This window comes from Notamacropus eugenii, chromosome 2, assembly GCF_028372415.1.
Source record: "Notamacropus eugenii isolate mMacEug1 chromosome 2, mMacEug1.pri_v2, whole genome shotgun sequence".
NCBI classification, from domain to species: Eukaryota; Metazoa; Chordata; class Mammalia; order Diprotodontia; family Macropodidae; genus Notamacropus; species Notamacropus eugenii.
Genome location: NC_092873.1, coordinates 515,524,071 through 515,541,089, shown reverse-complemented (window position 1 = coordinate 515,541,089; position 17,019 = coordinate 515,524,071). Strand labels below are relative to the sequence as shown.

Below are 17,019 nucleotides of genomic sequence, written 5' to 3'. Positions count from 1 at the left end.
GTGGTGCCCATCATTTGGAGAATGGCTGAAAACAATCATGGAATGTGAATAGGATAGAAGATAATTGTGCTGTAGGAAATGTAGAAAGGAATGGTTTCAGAGAAGCATGAGAAGACTTTTATGAACTGATGTTGAGGGAAGGACATAGAGCCACAAGTAGTCCTAAAATAATAATATTGTAAAGGAAAAACAGCATACAAAGGCTTGAGGAACACCAAGCACAGCTCCAGAGGACTGATGATGAAGAGGGCTGCCCACTTCCTGCCAGTGTGGGGAGGGTCTCAAGATGCAGAATGAGACCCATACTCTGCTTGCCCAGTCATATTGCTTCTAAGAGGTTTTTGTTTTTCTTTTTTCCCAATGTTAGAGAAGAAACTAAATGTGATCCTATTGAAAAAAATAAATAAATCATTTGGGTATGTTATTGTGGGAATTTCTTTTGTGTATGGGTTAGAATCAGGTGTGGGGAAACTGAGGCCTCAAGGTCACATGTGGCCTTCTAGGTCCTCTGTTGTAGCCTTTTGACTGAGTCTAAGTTTTACAGAACAAATCCTTTTATTAAGGGGATTTTATTCTGTGAAGTTTGGATTCATCCAAAGGGCTGCACTTGAGGACCTACAGGGTCACATGTGACCTGAAGGCCACAGGTTTCCCACCTCTGGATTAGATGGTCAGTGAAGTCTCCTCCATCTCTCAAATTCTGATTCTGTCAATCTTGAACCTGTAAATAAGTTATTTAACTTCCCTGGGACTCTTTTGTAGCATGAGGGGGTGGATTTGAGTCTCTTTGGATCTCAAGTCAAAGATCCTATCATCCAATGAGCTCCAGGCCTGCCTACTGGCTTTCTATCATATCTCATGTGAAGGTTTCAATTCCTTTTCCAGCTGTATTTTCACTGACCCAGGAGCTAAGGCTTGGGCTCCTTTCTCTAGATGAAAAATGGCTTCTCTGCCATGGGGAGATAGAAGCTGCTCCGGAAGAAGGCAGCCCAGTGCGTGGAGGAGGAGGAGTGGAGGGGGCTGGCAGGCACTTTCCAGAGGGGAGAGGCCTGGAGCTCAGCTGTACCCAGCAGAGGAGGGGGAGGAAAATCAAACATGTGCAAGCTATTAGGTTGAAGCTAGGGGTGAAAAAACAGCTAACCTCAGCATGACAAGACCCTTATTAGGGCTTCATTAGGAAACAAAGCTCTAAGAGCTGATGGGGCGCCCACTTTCTGTCCCTGAAGGAAGTTCCCGGGCATGGCTGGCATTACAGAGACTTTTTACATTATAAGCCCATCCCCCTCAAAGCCCAGAGGCAGGGAAGAGGGAGGCTGTTGGGGAGGATGTTTCTCCAAGCCATTGAGAAGCCAATCAGCCATGTCACTCACTCAGAGACTTTGCAAATGCCACATCCTTAGAATCATCCGTGAAGAACAGGGAGGGTCCTTAGAGGTCATCTAGTCCAGCCCTCCCTCCATCTTACAGAAAAGGAAACTGAGGAGAAGGGCAAGAGGTCTCCTAAGAGTTAGAGCTGGAATTAGGACCCACATCATCTGACTCCAAATCCAGCCTTCTCTTTCCAGTATATCACACTGCCTCTCTCTCTCTTTTGGCCCATCTGCTTGGATTGTTGTCCCAGAGTCATGCTATTACCAGAACACAGACTCTTAGACCTGGGAAGGGTCTCAGGGACCTCTTAACCTTTTGGGGGGCCTTGGATTTCTCTGGCCATCTGGAGACACCTAAGAAACCCTTCTCCAAGTCAAGTTTTGAAACACATAAAATAAAATACACAAGATTACAAAGGAAGTCAAATATATTGAAATACTGTTATCAAAATATTTAAATCAAAATTTTTAATAAAAAATTTAATAATGATCCAACTTGTAGCTATATAAGTATCCCCTCTACATTATCCTTGCTAATATAAAAACACAATATGCATACAAAGATAAGGTATTTTGAAAATATCCCTCAAAAAAGAAGCCATCCTGGATAAACACCCAATTGCCACATTTTCTGTTTTGTACAGGAGCGGCTTTGGTGGTGCAGTGGCTAGAGCACAGGGCCTGACCTTAGTTCAAAACTGGCCTGGCACACTCACTAGCTGTGTGACCCTGGGCAAGTCACTTCACCCTGTCTGCCTCAGTTTCCTCAACTGTAAAATGAGCTGGAGAAGGAAAGGGCAAGCCACTCCAATATGTTTGCCAAAAAAACAAATGGAGTCATGGAGAGCTGGATGTGACTGAAACTACTGAAGAACAAAAACAACTCTTAGAGAGTTGTCATTAATGCCAGGACAAAATCCTTATCAGTGGACAGCACTCAATTGGAAAGAGCAGTGAGTGACTCTGCAACCATACAATCCACCTATTACCTGCTGAGTCTTAGACAAGTCACCTTTCCTCCTGGGTCTTAGTTTCCTCATCTACATAATGGCAGATTAGAGCTGGAGTAGATGCCCTCTGGGGCATCTAGATGCAATCCAGTGTCTCATACTTCCCCTACCTAAACAAGGTGTCCTAGAGATTTGAATGCCTGCAAATAAATTTGGACAGCTAGATCTCAGCATTCAGGTTGTGCATTAGATAGACTATTGGACTTGAGAGTCAATCAGGAAGACACAAATTCAAATCTTGCCTCAGACTATCATTAACACAAGCCTCGGTTTCCTCATCTATAATAAAGAAACAAATAACAACATCTCCCTCCAAGACTTGTTGTGAGCATCAAATGAGATGTAAGGCACTTTGTAAACCTTGAAATGCTTTGTAAATGTTAGCTATGGTTGCTAGGATGGGACACATGATTGGAACGAGATAGGCTTGGGGTGAGGGGATGGCAAATATCACATTATATACTAAGCAAAAACTACTTAGATGAGGAAATCTAGGAACTGGGGAGAAGTATTTGGGAGAGGAACTGAGTAAAAATCACCAGAAGTAGAAACAGAAATAATATTGTCATTGGCAAACATACTACAGACAACCTGGACAGAAAAGGGAAATAGATAAGGGGTACAGAAAATGGATCCTGAGCCTGGCATGAAGGCATGACCAGAGTCGTGGTGGGGAATTCAATTACCCAGACATCTGCTGGGACATCTCTGAGCCAAAAGCATAGCAGATAATCATTTCTTGGCTTGTCTTAATGATAATTTCATCCTTCAAAAGGAGGAAGAAGCAATGAGGCAAACCACCATTCTGAATCTAATTCTCTCCCTTAAAAAGGAGAAACAAATTGCTCAAATGGAAATGATGAAGATTTGGGTAAAATAGTCACTCTATAGAGTTTGCAATGAAGGACAAAAATGTGGGAGAAGTCTGACATGCACCCCAGATTTTGAGAGATATTCCAGTGGTTGCAGAGAACGGACAGATCAGATCCTATGGCCAAAAATCCTACAAGAGTAGTTGGCCCCCAAGAAGGACAGAAACTCTCAAGGATGAATTTCTGAAGACACAAATGGAAACAATTCTGAAAAGAAAGAAAATGTGGTGCTGTCTGCAGAGATCAATGAAGATGCACAGAAAAGTTATCAGCCAGCTTAGATTTTAAAAGCCATGTCCAGAAAGAAGGAGAATGGAGAATGAATAAAATAAGAGAGAGTCCAACATGAGCACTGAAGATCAAATGAGCTAATGCTAATGAGGAATACCAAAGGTTGGGGTAAGAGGGAAGGAGAGAGAGAGAGAGAGAGAGAGAGAGAGAGAGAGAGAGAGAGAGAGAGAGAGAGAGAGAGAGAGAGAGAGAGAGAAAGGGAGAGAGGGAGAGAGAAGCAGGCTTTTAAAGTTATATTGGGAGGAAAGGAAGGTCAAAGGCTAAAACTGCCACTTGAGGCAGATGGGAAAATGGAGGGGTGGCAAAGCTCGCACCTCACTGTCAGAGTTTGCTGGAAGAGGGAAGAAAATATATACATATTTAGTTGGGTATAGAAATCTATCTTATCCAATGGAGAAATAGGAGGAGAAATGGATAAGAGCTATTGGGTAGGAGGTTGATAAGGGAAGGTGGATTAAGGGAGGCAGGCAGTGGTAAGAAACAAAACTGACTTCAGAGAAGGGACAGGATAAAGAGAGAGAGAGAGAGATAAACAGAAGAAAAGAGAATGGAGAGAAATAGACAATATTCATAACTGTGAATGTGAATGAGATGAGCTCACCCATAAAATGGAAGCAAATAGCAGAATGGATTAGAAACTAGAATTCAACAATATGTTATTTACAAGAGACACACTTGAAACAGAAAAACACACAAAGAGTTCAAATAAGGGACTGAAGAAGAACTGATAATGCTCAGCTGAAGTAAAAAATAAAAAAAGCAGGGGTAGCAATCATGATCTCAGATAAAGCAAAAGCCAAAATAATTTTAAAAGAAAATCAGGGAAACTACATTGTACTAAAAGGTATGATAGGGGAAAAAATATATGGCAAGTTTCCCTGATAAAGGTTTCATTTCTCAAATATGTAGGGAACAGAATCAAATTTATAGAATATAAGAGCTGTTTCCCAATTGAGAAATGGTCAAAGAATATGAATAGCCAGTTTAAAGAAGAAGAAATGAAAGCTCTCTATAGTCATATGAAAAAATGCTCTAGTCAACTATTGATTAGAGAGATGGGAATTAAAATAACTCCAAGGTACCACCCCACACCTCTCACCTCACACCTCACATAAATGACAAATACTGAAGAGGATGAGGATACACTAAAAACTTTTGGGGAAATTATGAACTGGTCCAACCACTCTAAACAATAATTTGGAACTATGCTCATAAAACTATGCATACCCTTGAACCCAGCAATACCACTACTAGGTCTGTATCCCAAAGAGTTCAAAGAAAAATGGAAAGGACCTATGTGTACAAAAATATCCATAGTAGCTCTTTTTATAGTGGCAAAGAATAGGAAATTGAAGGGATGCCCAACAATTGAGGAATGGCTGAACAGGTTATGGTGCTTTATTGTGATGTCATACTATGGTATGAATGTCATACTACAGTAAGAAATGATGAGCAGGATGCTTTCCAAAAAAAACTGGAAGGACCTCTATGAATTAATACAAATGAAATGAGCAGAACCAGGAGATCATCATACATGATAACAGCAATACTGTTATGATGATTAACTGTGAAAGACTTAGCAACTCTGATCAATACAATGTGCCAAGACAATTCTAAGGGACTCATGATGACAAATACCATCCACCTCAAGGAAGACAATTGAGGAAGTCAGAGTGCATATTGAATCATAAGTTTTTCAATTTACTTTTCTTGCTTTTTTGTGATATGGAATGTATGTAACATGGAAACGTGTTTTGCATGATTTCACATGTATAATTGGCATATTGCTTCCTTTCTCAGCGAGTGGGGGAGGATAGGAGGGAGAAAGAGAATTTTTGGCTCATTTTTATGTTAAAAAATAAATATATTTTTTAAAAAGAATGTACCTACAATTCTTTGGGAAGAAGAGAAATTCCAAAAGAATTGGAAAACGATTCCTGGAACAGTGAGAGACTAGATAATAGGAGAGGTGCCACAGGACTAGAGAAAAGATGGAGGCTTGATTTTCAGGAAAGGAAGACCAAGTTTACAAACGATAAGCCAATGAGCTTAACTTAAATTCTACACAAATTCTAGAATGAAGTAATAAAAGGATAGTTAGTAAGCATATAGAAAAGGAAGCAGTGATCACAAAGTCAACATGGCTTTATCGTGAACAAGTCATCTAAGACAAGCATAATTTCCTTTTTCGATAGTATTGCTAAACTGAGAGATCAGAGGAATGCTATAGAGATGGGTTACCTGGATTTTGAAAAAACATTGGACAAAGTCACTCATGCTTTTCTTCTGGAAAAGACAAAGTTATATGGGCTCAATATGAGTCAACAACGTTACATGGCAGTCAAAATAACCAATACAACGTTGGCCACACCAATGGGAGCCCAGTACCTATGATTAGGTAAATAATAGTTCTATTGCCCTGGGAACTTGTCAGACATCTGGAAAATTACTGAGTTTAGTTCTTGGTCTTATTTTTAGGAAGGATTTAATAAACTGGAGACTGTACAGAGAAGGCCAACCAGGAAAGTGAAGGATCTCAAAGCAATAACACAGGAGGCTCCATTCAAGAAATTCAATGTTTAGGCTGGAGAAGAGAAGGTTAGGGGTTAGGGAAGGGATGTAACTGGCATATTGAAGTATCTGAAGGGCTACCATACTGATGGAGGATTGATCTGCAACCAGGAACAATGGACAGGAATTTCAAAGAAATAAATTTGGATTGCATGTCAGGAATGACATGACTTCCTAACAATAAAAAAGTATCTAAAAGCAAAAGGTACTGCCTCAAGAAGTAACAGTAGGCTCTTCCTCCTCACTGGAGGCCTTCAGGCAAAGACTAGATGCCCATTATCCCTGTCTCTTATAATGGGGATGCCTCTTTAGGTAAGAGTGGGACTAGATGGTCTCTAGGTCTGGCCCAAAATGTAAGATTCTATGACTCTGAAATAGCTGACTGAATTATATTTTGTCAGTGATTCCTATACACACCTTCTGTTCAGGATAGCTCTTCTACTCACCTGTACTATTACTTAAAGGTAAGAGATCCAGTACTCCCCATTAAAAGACCTAAAATCCAAATGTTGCTTAGCATCTCCCCAAATCCCAGCATGCCTAGACTCTGAGACAATCTTGTCTAGTCCTGGGTCTAGAATTAAATGTGGAAAATGCTTAGTATTTGTCTTTGATATTCTCCAATCAGCCTTCCTAGGGGTTATTTTCCACCTTCAAGCCCCCTTTTCAACCCAATTTCCAAAGAGGCGTTGCCCTCAGACTGCCCAGAGACCACCCTCCACTATGTTTCCTGTCCCATACCTAGGCCCCTAGCAATGTTCCAGAACCCACTATTGTCCCCTGTCCTTTCCACACCTCCTTCTACCACATTAAAAACTCTCACTCCTTCAATATGGAAGGTCTCAGGGAAATATAAAAAATGAAACAATCTACATAAAATCAAAAAGCTATTGTGTGAACAAAATTAATTCAGATAGGTTAAGAAGGGAAAAGTCAACTTAAAACAAATTTTTTTCATCCAAGAGCTCTGATAAGGCTTTAATATCCAAGATAGATAATTAACAGAAATATAGAGGGTATCCCAAAAGTCTTAGTGCAGTTTTAAACTTTAATAGCTTAACTAAGACTTTTGGGATACCCAGTATAATACCAAAAGCCAATCCCCAATGAATTTGTTGTCAAAGAATATGAACCAATAGTTCTCAAAGGAAAAATGGCCAGCTATTAACAACCACATGAAAGAATTCTCAAAATCACTAATATAAGAGAATACAAGTCAGAACAACTCTGAGTCTTCTTCTCATATCTGGGAAATGCACCAAGATGACAAAAAGAGGGAAGAGTCAATGTTGGAGGAGATGTGGAAAAACAGGTGCACACACACAAGGGTATTGTTAGGAACAGAGCTCCCAAAAGAGCTTTGATTACATACAACCATTCTGAAAAGCAATTTGGAATTAAGCAAATAAAAGATTAAAATATCTATAGCCTTTGACCAAGAGATTCCACTGTTAACCATATTCCTCAAGGAGATCAGTGTGTCTTTGAAAGTCGCCATATTCACCAAAATATCCAGAGCAGAACTTTTGGGGTAGCAGAAATAAAGTTGATGTCATTGGTTGTGGAATAGCTTTAAAAAAATATGGAATATGAATGAAATAGAATATTATTCTCTAAGAAACAATGAAAGTGATGAATATGGAGAAGCATGGAATAATTTGCATGAATAAAAAGGAAAGTAAGCAGAACCAGGCAAGCAATATGCATTAACAATTACAAAAATGTAAATTGAAAATAAAATAAGAAAAAAACAATCAAAATAGAATATTCTAAAATTATACAGACCAAACTACTTCCACAAAAAACATATTTGAGAAAACCCTGCTCCTTTGTAGAGGTTGGGGACCACAGGTGTGGAATATTGCATATACTGTTAGATTTCTTTCATCTTGTTGATTGGTTTTGTTGAGTTTTTAGTTTCTTTTTCTTTGTTATAAGGGATGGCTCTCTGAAAGAGGCAGAGGGAAGGATTCAGGAGGAAACATTAGTGATATAGAAAACAAAAGGCATCTATTACAATTTTAAAAAATGAAGCAATCTGATTGAAATATATCTTGGGTTACGTTAGATGCTACAAAATATCTGGGAGTCTACCTGCCAAAACAAATCCAGGGACTGTATGAACACAATTACAAAACACTTTTGACACATGTAAAGTCAGATCTAAGTAATTGGAAAAACATCAGTTGCTCATGGGTAGGCCAAGCTAATATAATAAAACGACAGTTCTACCTAAATTAATTTTCTTATTCAGTGCCATACCAATCAAACTACCAGAGAATTATTTTCTAGAGCTAGAAAAAATAATATCAAAATTCATGTGGGGGAACAAAAAGTCCATAATATCAAGGGAATTAACGAAAAGCAATACTAGGGAAGGTGGCCTAGTCATACCAGATCTCAAATTGTGTTATAAAAGAGCAACCATCAAAACCACTTGTTACTGGCTAAGAAACAGAGGAGTAGATCAGTGGAATAGGTTAGGTACTCAAGACACAATAGTCAATGAATATAGCAGTGTACAATTTGATAAATCCAAGGACCCCAGCTTCTGGGATAAGAACTCACTGTCTGACAAAAACTGCTAGGAAAACTGGATAATAATGTGATAGAAATTGGGCATAGACCAATGCCTGACACTGTATGTAAGATAAAGTCCAAATGGGTGCATGACCCAGGTATAAAGGCTGATACTATAAACAAATTAGGGGAGGGATAGCTTATTTGTCAGATTTATGGAGAATGCAAAAATTTTATGACCAAACAAGAGATAGAGAACATTATGAAGTGTAAAATGGATAATTTTGATTACATTAAATAGAAAAGGTTTTGCACAAACAAATTCAATGCAACCAAGATTAAGAGGGAGGCAGAAAACTGAGAAAGAATTTTTGCAACTAGTATCTGTGATAAAGGCCTCATTTCTAAAATATAGAGAGAACTGAGTCAAATATACAAAAATACAAGTCATTCTCCGATTGATAAATGTTTAAAGGATATGAACAGGCAGTTTTCAGAGGAAGAAATTAAAGCTGTCTATAGTCATATGAAAAAATGCTCTAAATCACTATTGATTAGAGAGATGCAAATCAAAACAACTCTGAGGTACCACATCACACCTATCAGATGGGCTAACATGACAAAACAGGAAGATGATAAATGTTGGAGAAGATGTGGAAGAGTTGGAACACTAATTCATTGCTGGTGGAGCTACGAGGTGATCCAACCATTCTGGAGAGTGATTTGGAACTATGCCCAAAGGGCTACAAAAATGTGCATATTCTTTGACCCAACAATACCACTTCTAGGACTGTATCCCAAAGAGATCATAAAAATGGGAAAAGGTCCCACATGTACAAAAATATTTATAGCAGCTCTTTTTGTGATGTCTAAGAACTGGAAATCAAGGGAATGTCCATCAATTGGGGAATGACTGAACAAGTTCTGGTGTATGAATGCAATGGAATACTATTATACTATAAGAAATGATAAACAGTCGGACTTCAGAAAAACCTGGAAAGACATATATGAACTGATGCTGAGTAAAATGAGCAGAACCAGGAAAACATTATACACAGTAACAGGCACAGTGTAGGAAGACTGTTTCTGATAGATTAAGCCCTTCATAGCAATGCAAGGACCTAAAACGTCCCCAAAGGACTCTTGAGGCAAAATGCCTTCCACATCCTGAGAAAGAACTATGGAACGGGATCACAGAATGAAGCAGACTATTTTCTTTTGTATTATGTTTTGTTTTGTTTTATGGTTTCTCCCATTCATTTTAATTTTTCTATGCAACATGACTAATATGAAAATGGGTTTAATAAGAATGTATGTGTAGAACTCATATAAGATTGCATGCTGTCTCAGGGAGGAAGGGGAAAGTGAAGGAAGAGAGAGGGAAGGGGAGAAAATTTAAGACTTATTGGAAGTGATTGTTGAAAACTGAAAACAAATAAATTGATTAAATTTTTTTTAAAAAAGAAGAAAAAAGCAATTTATCTTGGGTTTACTTTGAATACATCTTAAATATAATTATTCACGTGCATCTTGTTTCTTCCACTACAATGTCAGCTTCCTGAGATCATGGATTGTTCAGTTTTTATCTTCATAGCTTTAACATGTAGAATAATGCCTGGAATTTTGAGGTGCTTCATAAATGCTTATCAATTGTTTTGGTTTTTTAATTCACTTCATTGATTCATTCATTCACAAGATGAGTAGGAGTCCTTAAACTTCCTGGGATTTCTAGCATTTAAAAATCTCAATCTGCAATCCTACTTCACTCCCAGCATTACCTCTCCAAACATCTGTATGCCTCAGGAAGTAGTGAGATCTTCATCACTAGAGTTCTTTAGTCAGAAACTGGATGACCACTGTTTGGAATAATGAAGAGTGGATTCTTGTTCAGGTCTAGTTAGGACCAAACAACCTCTAATGTCCCTTCCAACTTTGAGACTTGGTGATTCTGTGATTCTTTGGTCCCATCAGAACCTCAGCTCAACACATCCACAACTGAACAGTTGAAATACTCCCCTCTTCCTTTTCATTATCCTGTATCTATTTCTAGTGTCTCCATCTTTAGAGTCCAGTTGACTTTTAACCATGAAGTCACACCTACTTCTGAATGTGTTGCTTGTCTCCCCCAAGAAATGGAAGCATCTTGAAGACAGACTGTTTTTGATCTTGTTCTGTATACCTAGGGCCTAGAACAGTGTCTGACACATAGTAGGGACTTGATAAATGCTTATTTAAATTGAAGTAAATGCAGTTATTGCCTCATACTGTCCTTCCTTCACGGTATGTCCTCCATTCCTCTCCTCTATTTCCATCACCACCATCCTAGTCTTGGCCCTCACCACTTCTCACTTGGACTACTATAATAGTTTCTAACCAGGCCTCCTGGCCTTTAGACTGCTGAGTAGTAATTAATTCAAGAGTTTATCACTTGGTTGGTTGATATTTCTTGACCATGTCATTCAGCTAGACCTTAGGGTTTTTTTGTTATCTTCAAATCTGCTAAACCTGCCATCCATACCTTCATCCAAATTACAGATAAAAATGTTCAATGCTTTAGGACCAAGCACAGATCTCTAGAGCACTCCACTACCAACCTACTTCCAAGTTGACATGGGACTAGGGATGTGCTAGAGCCAGTTCAAGTCAATTGCTAATTTTTCAGTGTGAACATTTTTACCTCAGGATTGAGCAAACTGCAAATCCAGACAATTTATTGTTTTGTTTATGGTCTAGTCTTAAGAAAATGATGGAGAAAGCAGATTACACTTAAAAGTGGGTCTTGTGCACTTTTTTTTTGAGAAAGTTAGTTGTTAAATATTTGCCAGTCCCTCTGCATGAAACTATTAATGACTAATCATTCATCTGGTTCTGAATCAACCCAAATATACTAATGTCTGGCCCACATCTCCCCATCTCATCTAGGATAATATAAGAGACTTCATCCAATTCTTTGCTCAGAATAGTGTGGAGAGCCTGAAGCATAAAGCTAACCCCAATCTTGAAGATATCACCCAAGGTGAGAGGAAAGACAATGAGGCCCAGTGGGAAGAGCAATGCTTTGGAGTCAGATGACCTGGCTTTGAATTCCCTCTCTGCTGCTCACTGCCTATATGACTTTGAACTAGTTTCTTTAACTCTCTGGGCCTCCATCTCACCATAAAATGAAAGGTTTGTGCTAGATGCCCTGCACAGTCTCCCTCTCCTAAAAATTTATTATATTTAATCCACAAGCATTTATTAAGTGCTTACTATCTGCCAGGTGCCATGCTAAGTGTAGGGACACAGGGTGACAGCCTACTCTTTGGAGGGTAAATTTCAGCTGGTATTCTGGGCTGCTGTGAGAGGAGAGGCAGGAGGGGGCTTCAGGGAACCTAGATATTCACCATGTTCTGTTTCCAGGAGCCCTCAGGAAGCTAATTGTGGAGACTTGAGAAGTCTTAACCACTGGCTCTCCAAAGGGGAGGCTGGGATTTCCCCTTAATGATGCTTCAGTTCAGAGGCAAGGGGGGAATGGAGTCCTACACCATTTAGCAGTTTCTGACCCGCCCCCCCCCCATCACTTTCAGGACACCTGAAGGTCATGGGGCCCAGCCTGAGCGCCAGGACTTGGCTCCAGTTTGTGGGGAGGGGAGAAAAGAGCTCACTTGCCACATCTGGAATAGATTTGGGCTTCAAGAGCAACATGGAGTCTATTTGGATGGATGCCACATCATTGGAGAACAGGGGAATGTCCTGGCCTTCCACAGGCTGGAGTCCCTCTGGTGATTCCACCAGGCCAGGCAAAATGGGACTTCCTTTGGCTAACAGCTGATCAGCCATTGAATTCCAGTCCCAAGCCTCAGGACCATTTTCCCTCCCATTCCCCTCCAAGCTGGCCTCCTGTCCCCCACTCCCACTTTTCTGGGCTTCACTAAATTAGAGTCAGACTGAGGAGGCTAATGATCTTCAGTTCTCCTAACTGGTCTCATGGGTCCCAGTTCTCTTGTCCATTTCACCTATCACATGGCCCCCATGATGATCTGCCTAAGACACAGAGCTGCCACATTCATCCCCAACCCAAACCCTCACAGAGTCTAGAGCTAGAGGTGCCCTTAGAAGCCATCGAGCTCAATCACTTTATTTTACAGCTGAGGCAACTGAGGCCCAGAGAAGTGGCAACTCACCTAAGGTCACACAGGGATGAGAGGCAGAGATGGCCACTTGATCTCCTGACCAAACCCCCAGCTTTCTTTAACACCTGTCTCGCTGCCTTCCCCTTCTCTGGATCCCTGTGGCCTCTAAGGTGAGACCACAAGCTCCTCAGCATGATGGTTGTCTCCAATCTGCCTTTTTAGCATTTTGTTATACTATTTCCCTTCCTGCATTCCTTGTTGAATGAATGAACAGAAAAATGAACTAACCAACCCACCAACAAAGGAAGTAATGATCAATGAAAAGACGTATGAAGGACTGACCAGCAAATGAATGAAAGAGCATTTATTGAGCACTTATTGTGTGCCATAAACTGGGCTACAAATATAAAAACCAAAAAGTTCTTACCCTCAAGGGGTTTGCTGTTTAGTCACTTTTCAGTCACATCTGACTCTCTATGACCCCATTTCTCAACAAAGATCCTAGAGGGGTTTGCCATTTCCTTCTCCAGATCATTTTACAGATGAGGAAACTGAGGTCAACAGGGTGAAGTGACTTGCCCAGGATCACACAGCTAGTAAGTTTCTAAAGGCAAATTAGAATTCATGAAGGTGAGTCTTCCTGATTCCAGGCCTGGTGCTCTAACCACTGTGTCATCTAGATCACTTACATTTTAATAACAGAAGATGATACATGTGGGAGAGTGATGGCCAGAGATGGTTCCTTTGATATGGGAAGGCATGGAAATCAGAGGATTTGGATTTAGATCTGGAGGGACCTTAGAAATATCTTTGTCTAACTACCTCATCCTACAGATGGGGAAACAGAGGCCCAGGAAAATGAAATGATTTGCTGAAGTTCACACTTTAGGTCAAAGTGTTAGAGCCAAGGTTTAAGTCTAGATCTTCTCATTCCCAAGGCAGTGCCCTCTCCTCTGGGCCTTGCTGGTCAATGGAGCCTTCCTAGACCCCTCTAAGAAGGAGGTAAACACTTCTTCCTTGAGTTTTCCTAGAGCTCTTTGTCTGAATTCACTCCATTGGCCCAATGATATTTATAGGAATCCAGAATCTCTAGGCTGGAAGGGACCTTCGTGGTCAGCTTGGCCAACCTGAGCCTAGCAGAGAATCTCCACTGAGTGGTTAGGTATCATCCTGCCTTGGCTTACCTCTCCCTTTGCTTCCGTAAAAGCTCAAAGGATGAGGCCACCCCCAGATGCTAACGTCCCCCTCCCCCAAAACTTACCTAGTATTTGCTCTATGGGTGGTTTGTACAGAATTGTGTAGAATAGTTTGTTGCAGTCAGGGGCTGTCTGACTTCTATCTTTGTAATACAAATTCTCTTTTGTTAAAGTATTGGTTAGGTGGTTAATAAGTATTGATTGATGTGATTAAAGAATAATGACTAACATTTCAGTTTCCTAATCTACAAAATGAAGGAGTTGGACTTGATGACCTCTAAGGAACTCTCCAGCTCAAAGATTTATTATCCTTTAATTTAGACAATGATTTAAGGCAGAGCTTTCCAACTTGGTATTGGGTAATTTGTTGTGGGAGAGACAGAGAGATACTTATGGATGGATCAATAGATAGATAGGTGATGGATAGATAGATACATAGATTACCCACAAGTCATCACCCTCATTATCTCATTGGTCCTTTTTGTAAACAAAGGACCAACAACAACAACAAAATCTGGATGGAGAGAGAGAGAGAGAGAGAGAGATAGACAGACAGACAGACAGACAGACAGACAGACAGACAGACAGACAGATAGATAGATAGATAGATAGATAGATAGATAGATAGATAGATAGATAGATAGATACCTTTTCCATAGACTTGGTTTCTTTTGTAATCCTGTGTATTTCATTTCATTCTTTTAAAAACATGATTCTGAAAGGAGCCCACTGGTTTCACTGGAATGTCCAACGGGTCCAAAACACACACAAAAAGGGTGAATAGCCCCTGTTTTCACGGTTCTTTACCTCTTTTGTCTCATCGTAACTTTACTATTACCCTGGGACACAGGACCTATTATTACCTCCATTGTACAGAAGAATAATCAAAACAAATTAATTTCCTTGCCCAAGGTTACACAGCTACTAAGGGTCTGAGGCAGGATTTGAATGCAGGTCCTGACTCTAATTCCCAGAGTCTATCCTCTGTACTGCTTGTCTACATCTTTTAAAGCTCCAATGACAGGTAACTTAATATGTCTCAAGATAATTCATCCCACTTAGGGAGAAGTCTTACCTTACACTTACCCATTCTTTGTAGCATCCCACCCATTCCCTGAGGCTCTCATTTTGGCCTCTGATGGCACTGATCCCTCTCACATAAGCTCCCACATCAACCATTCACTAAGCTCCAGATCATTTGTTCCCCTAAAGCTGCTCCAATATGTCTTTTCCCATACAGAAACTAATGGAGACTCAACCTTTGCCCATCAGATGGAAGACATTGAAAGAATTCCCTGATCAATTTAATGAGCTAGCCATCTGGGGAACCTTTGTTTGGATTTTTGATCTTATCTAATCACTTGGGGTTATTCAATTGGCTCAGATGCTCATGGGAAGGAGCCACCCTTTGAGCCAGGACCAAAAAAAAAGGAGGTCTTTATCAAAGACTCAAATTTTTTGGAGCACAGGTCAGACAGAACAGGCCCCTCCGAGTAGATGTTGGACCCTGGGGAAGCACGTGTGCATTGGTACACGTCCCCACAGACTGAGTTCCCTCACTATCCACCATCCAGCAGCTTCTAGGGAAGTAGAGGGATAGCATGACTTCCCAGACTCTAAGTGCCTAGATCCAACCCTACAGATGCAGAAATGGAGACACAGGCTTTTAGCCTCTTGGTCCATCAGGACAAAAGCACACAACCAAGTAGCTTCGACCAGGGTTTCATCACAGCTCCCAAAATGTTAGAATTAATACTTTGGGGACCTACTAGCAGGAGCTCCATCTAAACCAACTGGCCACAATCCCCATGCTCCTTAATCCCCAGACCTTTCAGGGACTCAAAACTTAAAGTTCAGAAATATACCCACAAATTGTCTGGAGCTTAGCACCCAAACACATACACACGTATTAATACATATGCACTGAATCACATTCCTTTGGCTTGCAAATATTCTGAAGAGACTGCTATATGTGACTACTGGACTAACCTCATGAGTGATTACTGAAATATCTGGAAGAATGAGAGAAGTACCAGAAGGGAAAGTGTTATCCTGATCTCCATAAAAAGGGGGAAAGAGCCTGCCCTCAAGACTCATCTCTGGACTGAGAGACAAAGAGCAAGCTCTGGGTCCTGAGTCAGAAAGACTTGAGTTCAAAACCCACTTCTGAAATTTACTAGTAAGCAAATGACGGATGCTCTCTGGGTATTAGATGTAAAGTGCTTTTCAGATGTGAAAGCTACATAAATGTCAGAGATCATTATTCTAAGCCACAGACCCTACAGCCTCTTCTCTATCACTTCATTAGCTGCCTTCCTCCCCCTCTTCACCAGCTGCTTCTTGTCAGCAGAGACCACTCCTCCATTCCCTGATTCTCAGAGACTCTTTGGTCCTTAGCTACTTCAATGTTTACCTCTGAAGACTCAGCCTCCTAAGTCTTCCCATTGCTCTTCCAGGCTGTCCTGACTGTAAGGGGGGGACACAGCAAATCCCAGCCCCAGGCTTGCCTCAGTGATGTCTCCCAGTCCAACTTCTATGAATGTGCCCAGAGGAATACTGGCCACAGAGTCACCATGATCTGTCGCTTGAGGCTGGCCGGACTGACCCTCCCTTCTGAAACTGATCACGGCAGCCTCCAAAGATAAGCCTTGGACTCTTCTCTCTGCCAGGCTCCAGCAAGGGGCATTTAGGCTCTAATAAGCTGCAGCCAATCTCACCAGCTCCCAGGGGCCAGCAGTTAAATGTCAGTGTGACCAATTACACCTATGAAATCGGTAAAGACTTCAAATCAGCACTTGATTGTTTTGTTAATTGTCCAGATTTTTTTAAATGATAGGAAGAACATTAATTATGTAAATTAAACTTCGAAGCGTGCTCTACACACATTTTTGAACGCCAGTTAAACGTCTATCCGCAAGAACCTTCCTCTGTTCCTCTAAGCCTGTCCTGAAGATGAAGTTTGGACCACCCAAGCCTTGCATCACAGAGGGGTCAAGTATCCCTGCCCCCCCCCCCCCCACACACACACACACACACGATGAAATCAAGGACCCAGGCAATCCAGAAGGGAATGGACA

General features: G+C 40.7%; 1 long non-coding RNA gene across 1 annotated transcript in view; it reads right to left on the bottom strand.

Moving 5' to 3' along the window:
* The window catches only part of LOC140530204 (uncharacterized), a 67,023-nt gene extending 50,462 nt beyond the window's left edge, over window positions 1-16,561 (bottom strand). Inside the window, exon 1 of the long non-coding RNA XR_011975845.1 lies at window positions 16,356-16,561. This is a non-coding gene — a long non-coding RNA (uncharacterized lncRNA). The remainder of the gene's footprint in view (window positions 1-16,355) is intronic.
* Between the last annotated feature and the right edge of the window lie 458 nt (window positions 16,562-17,019).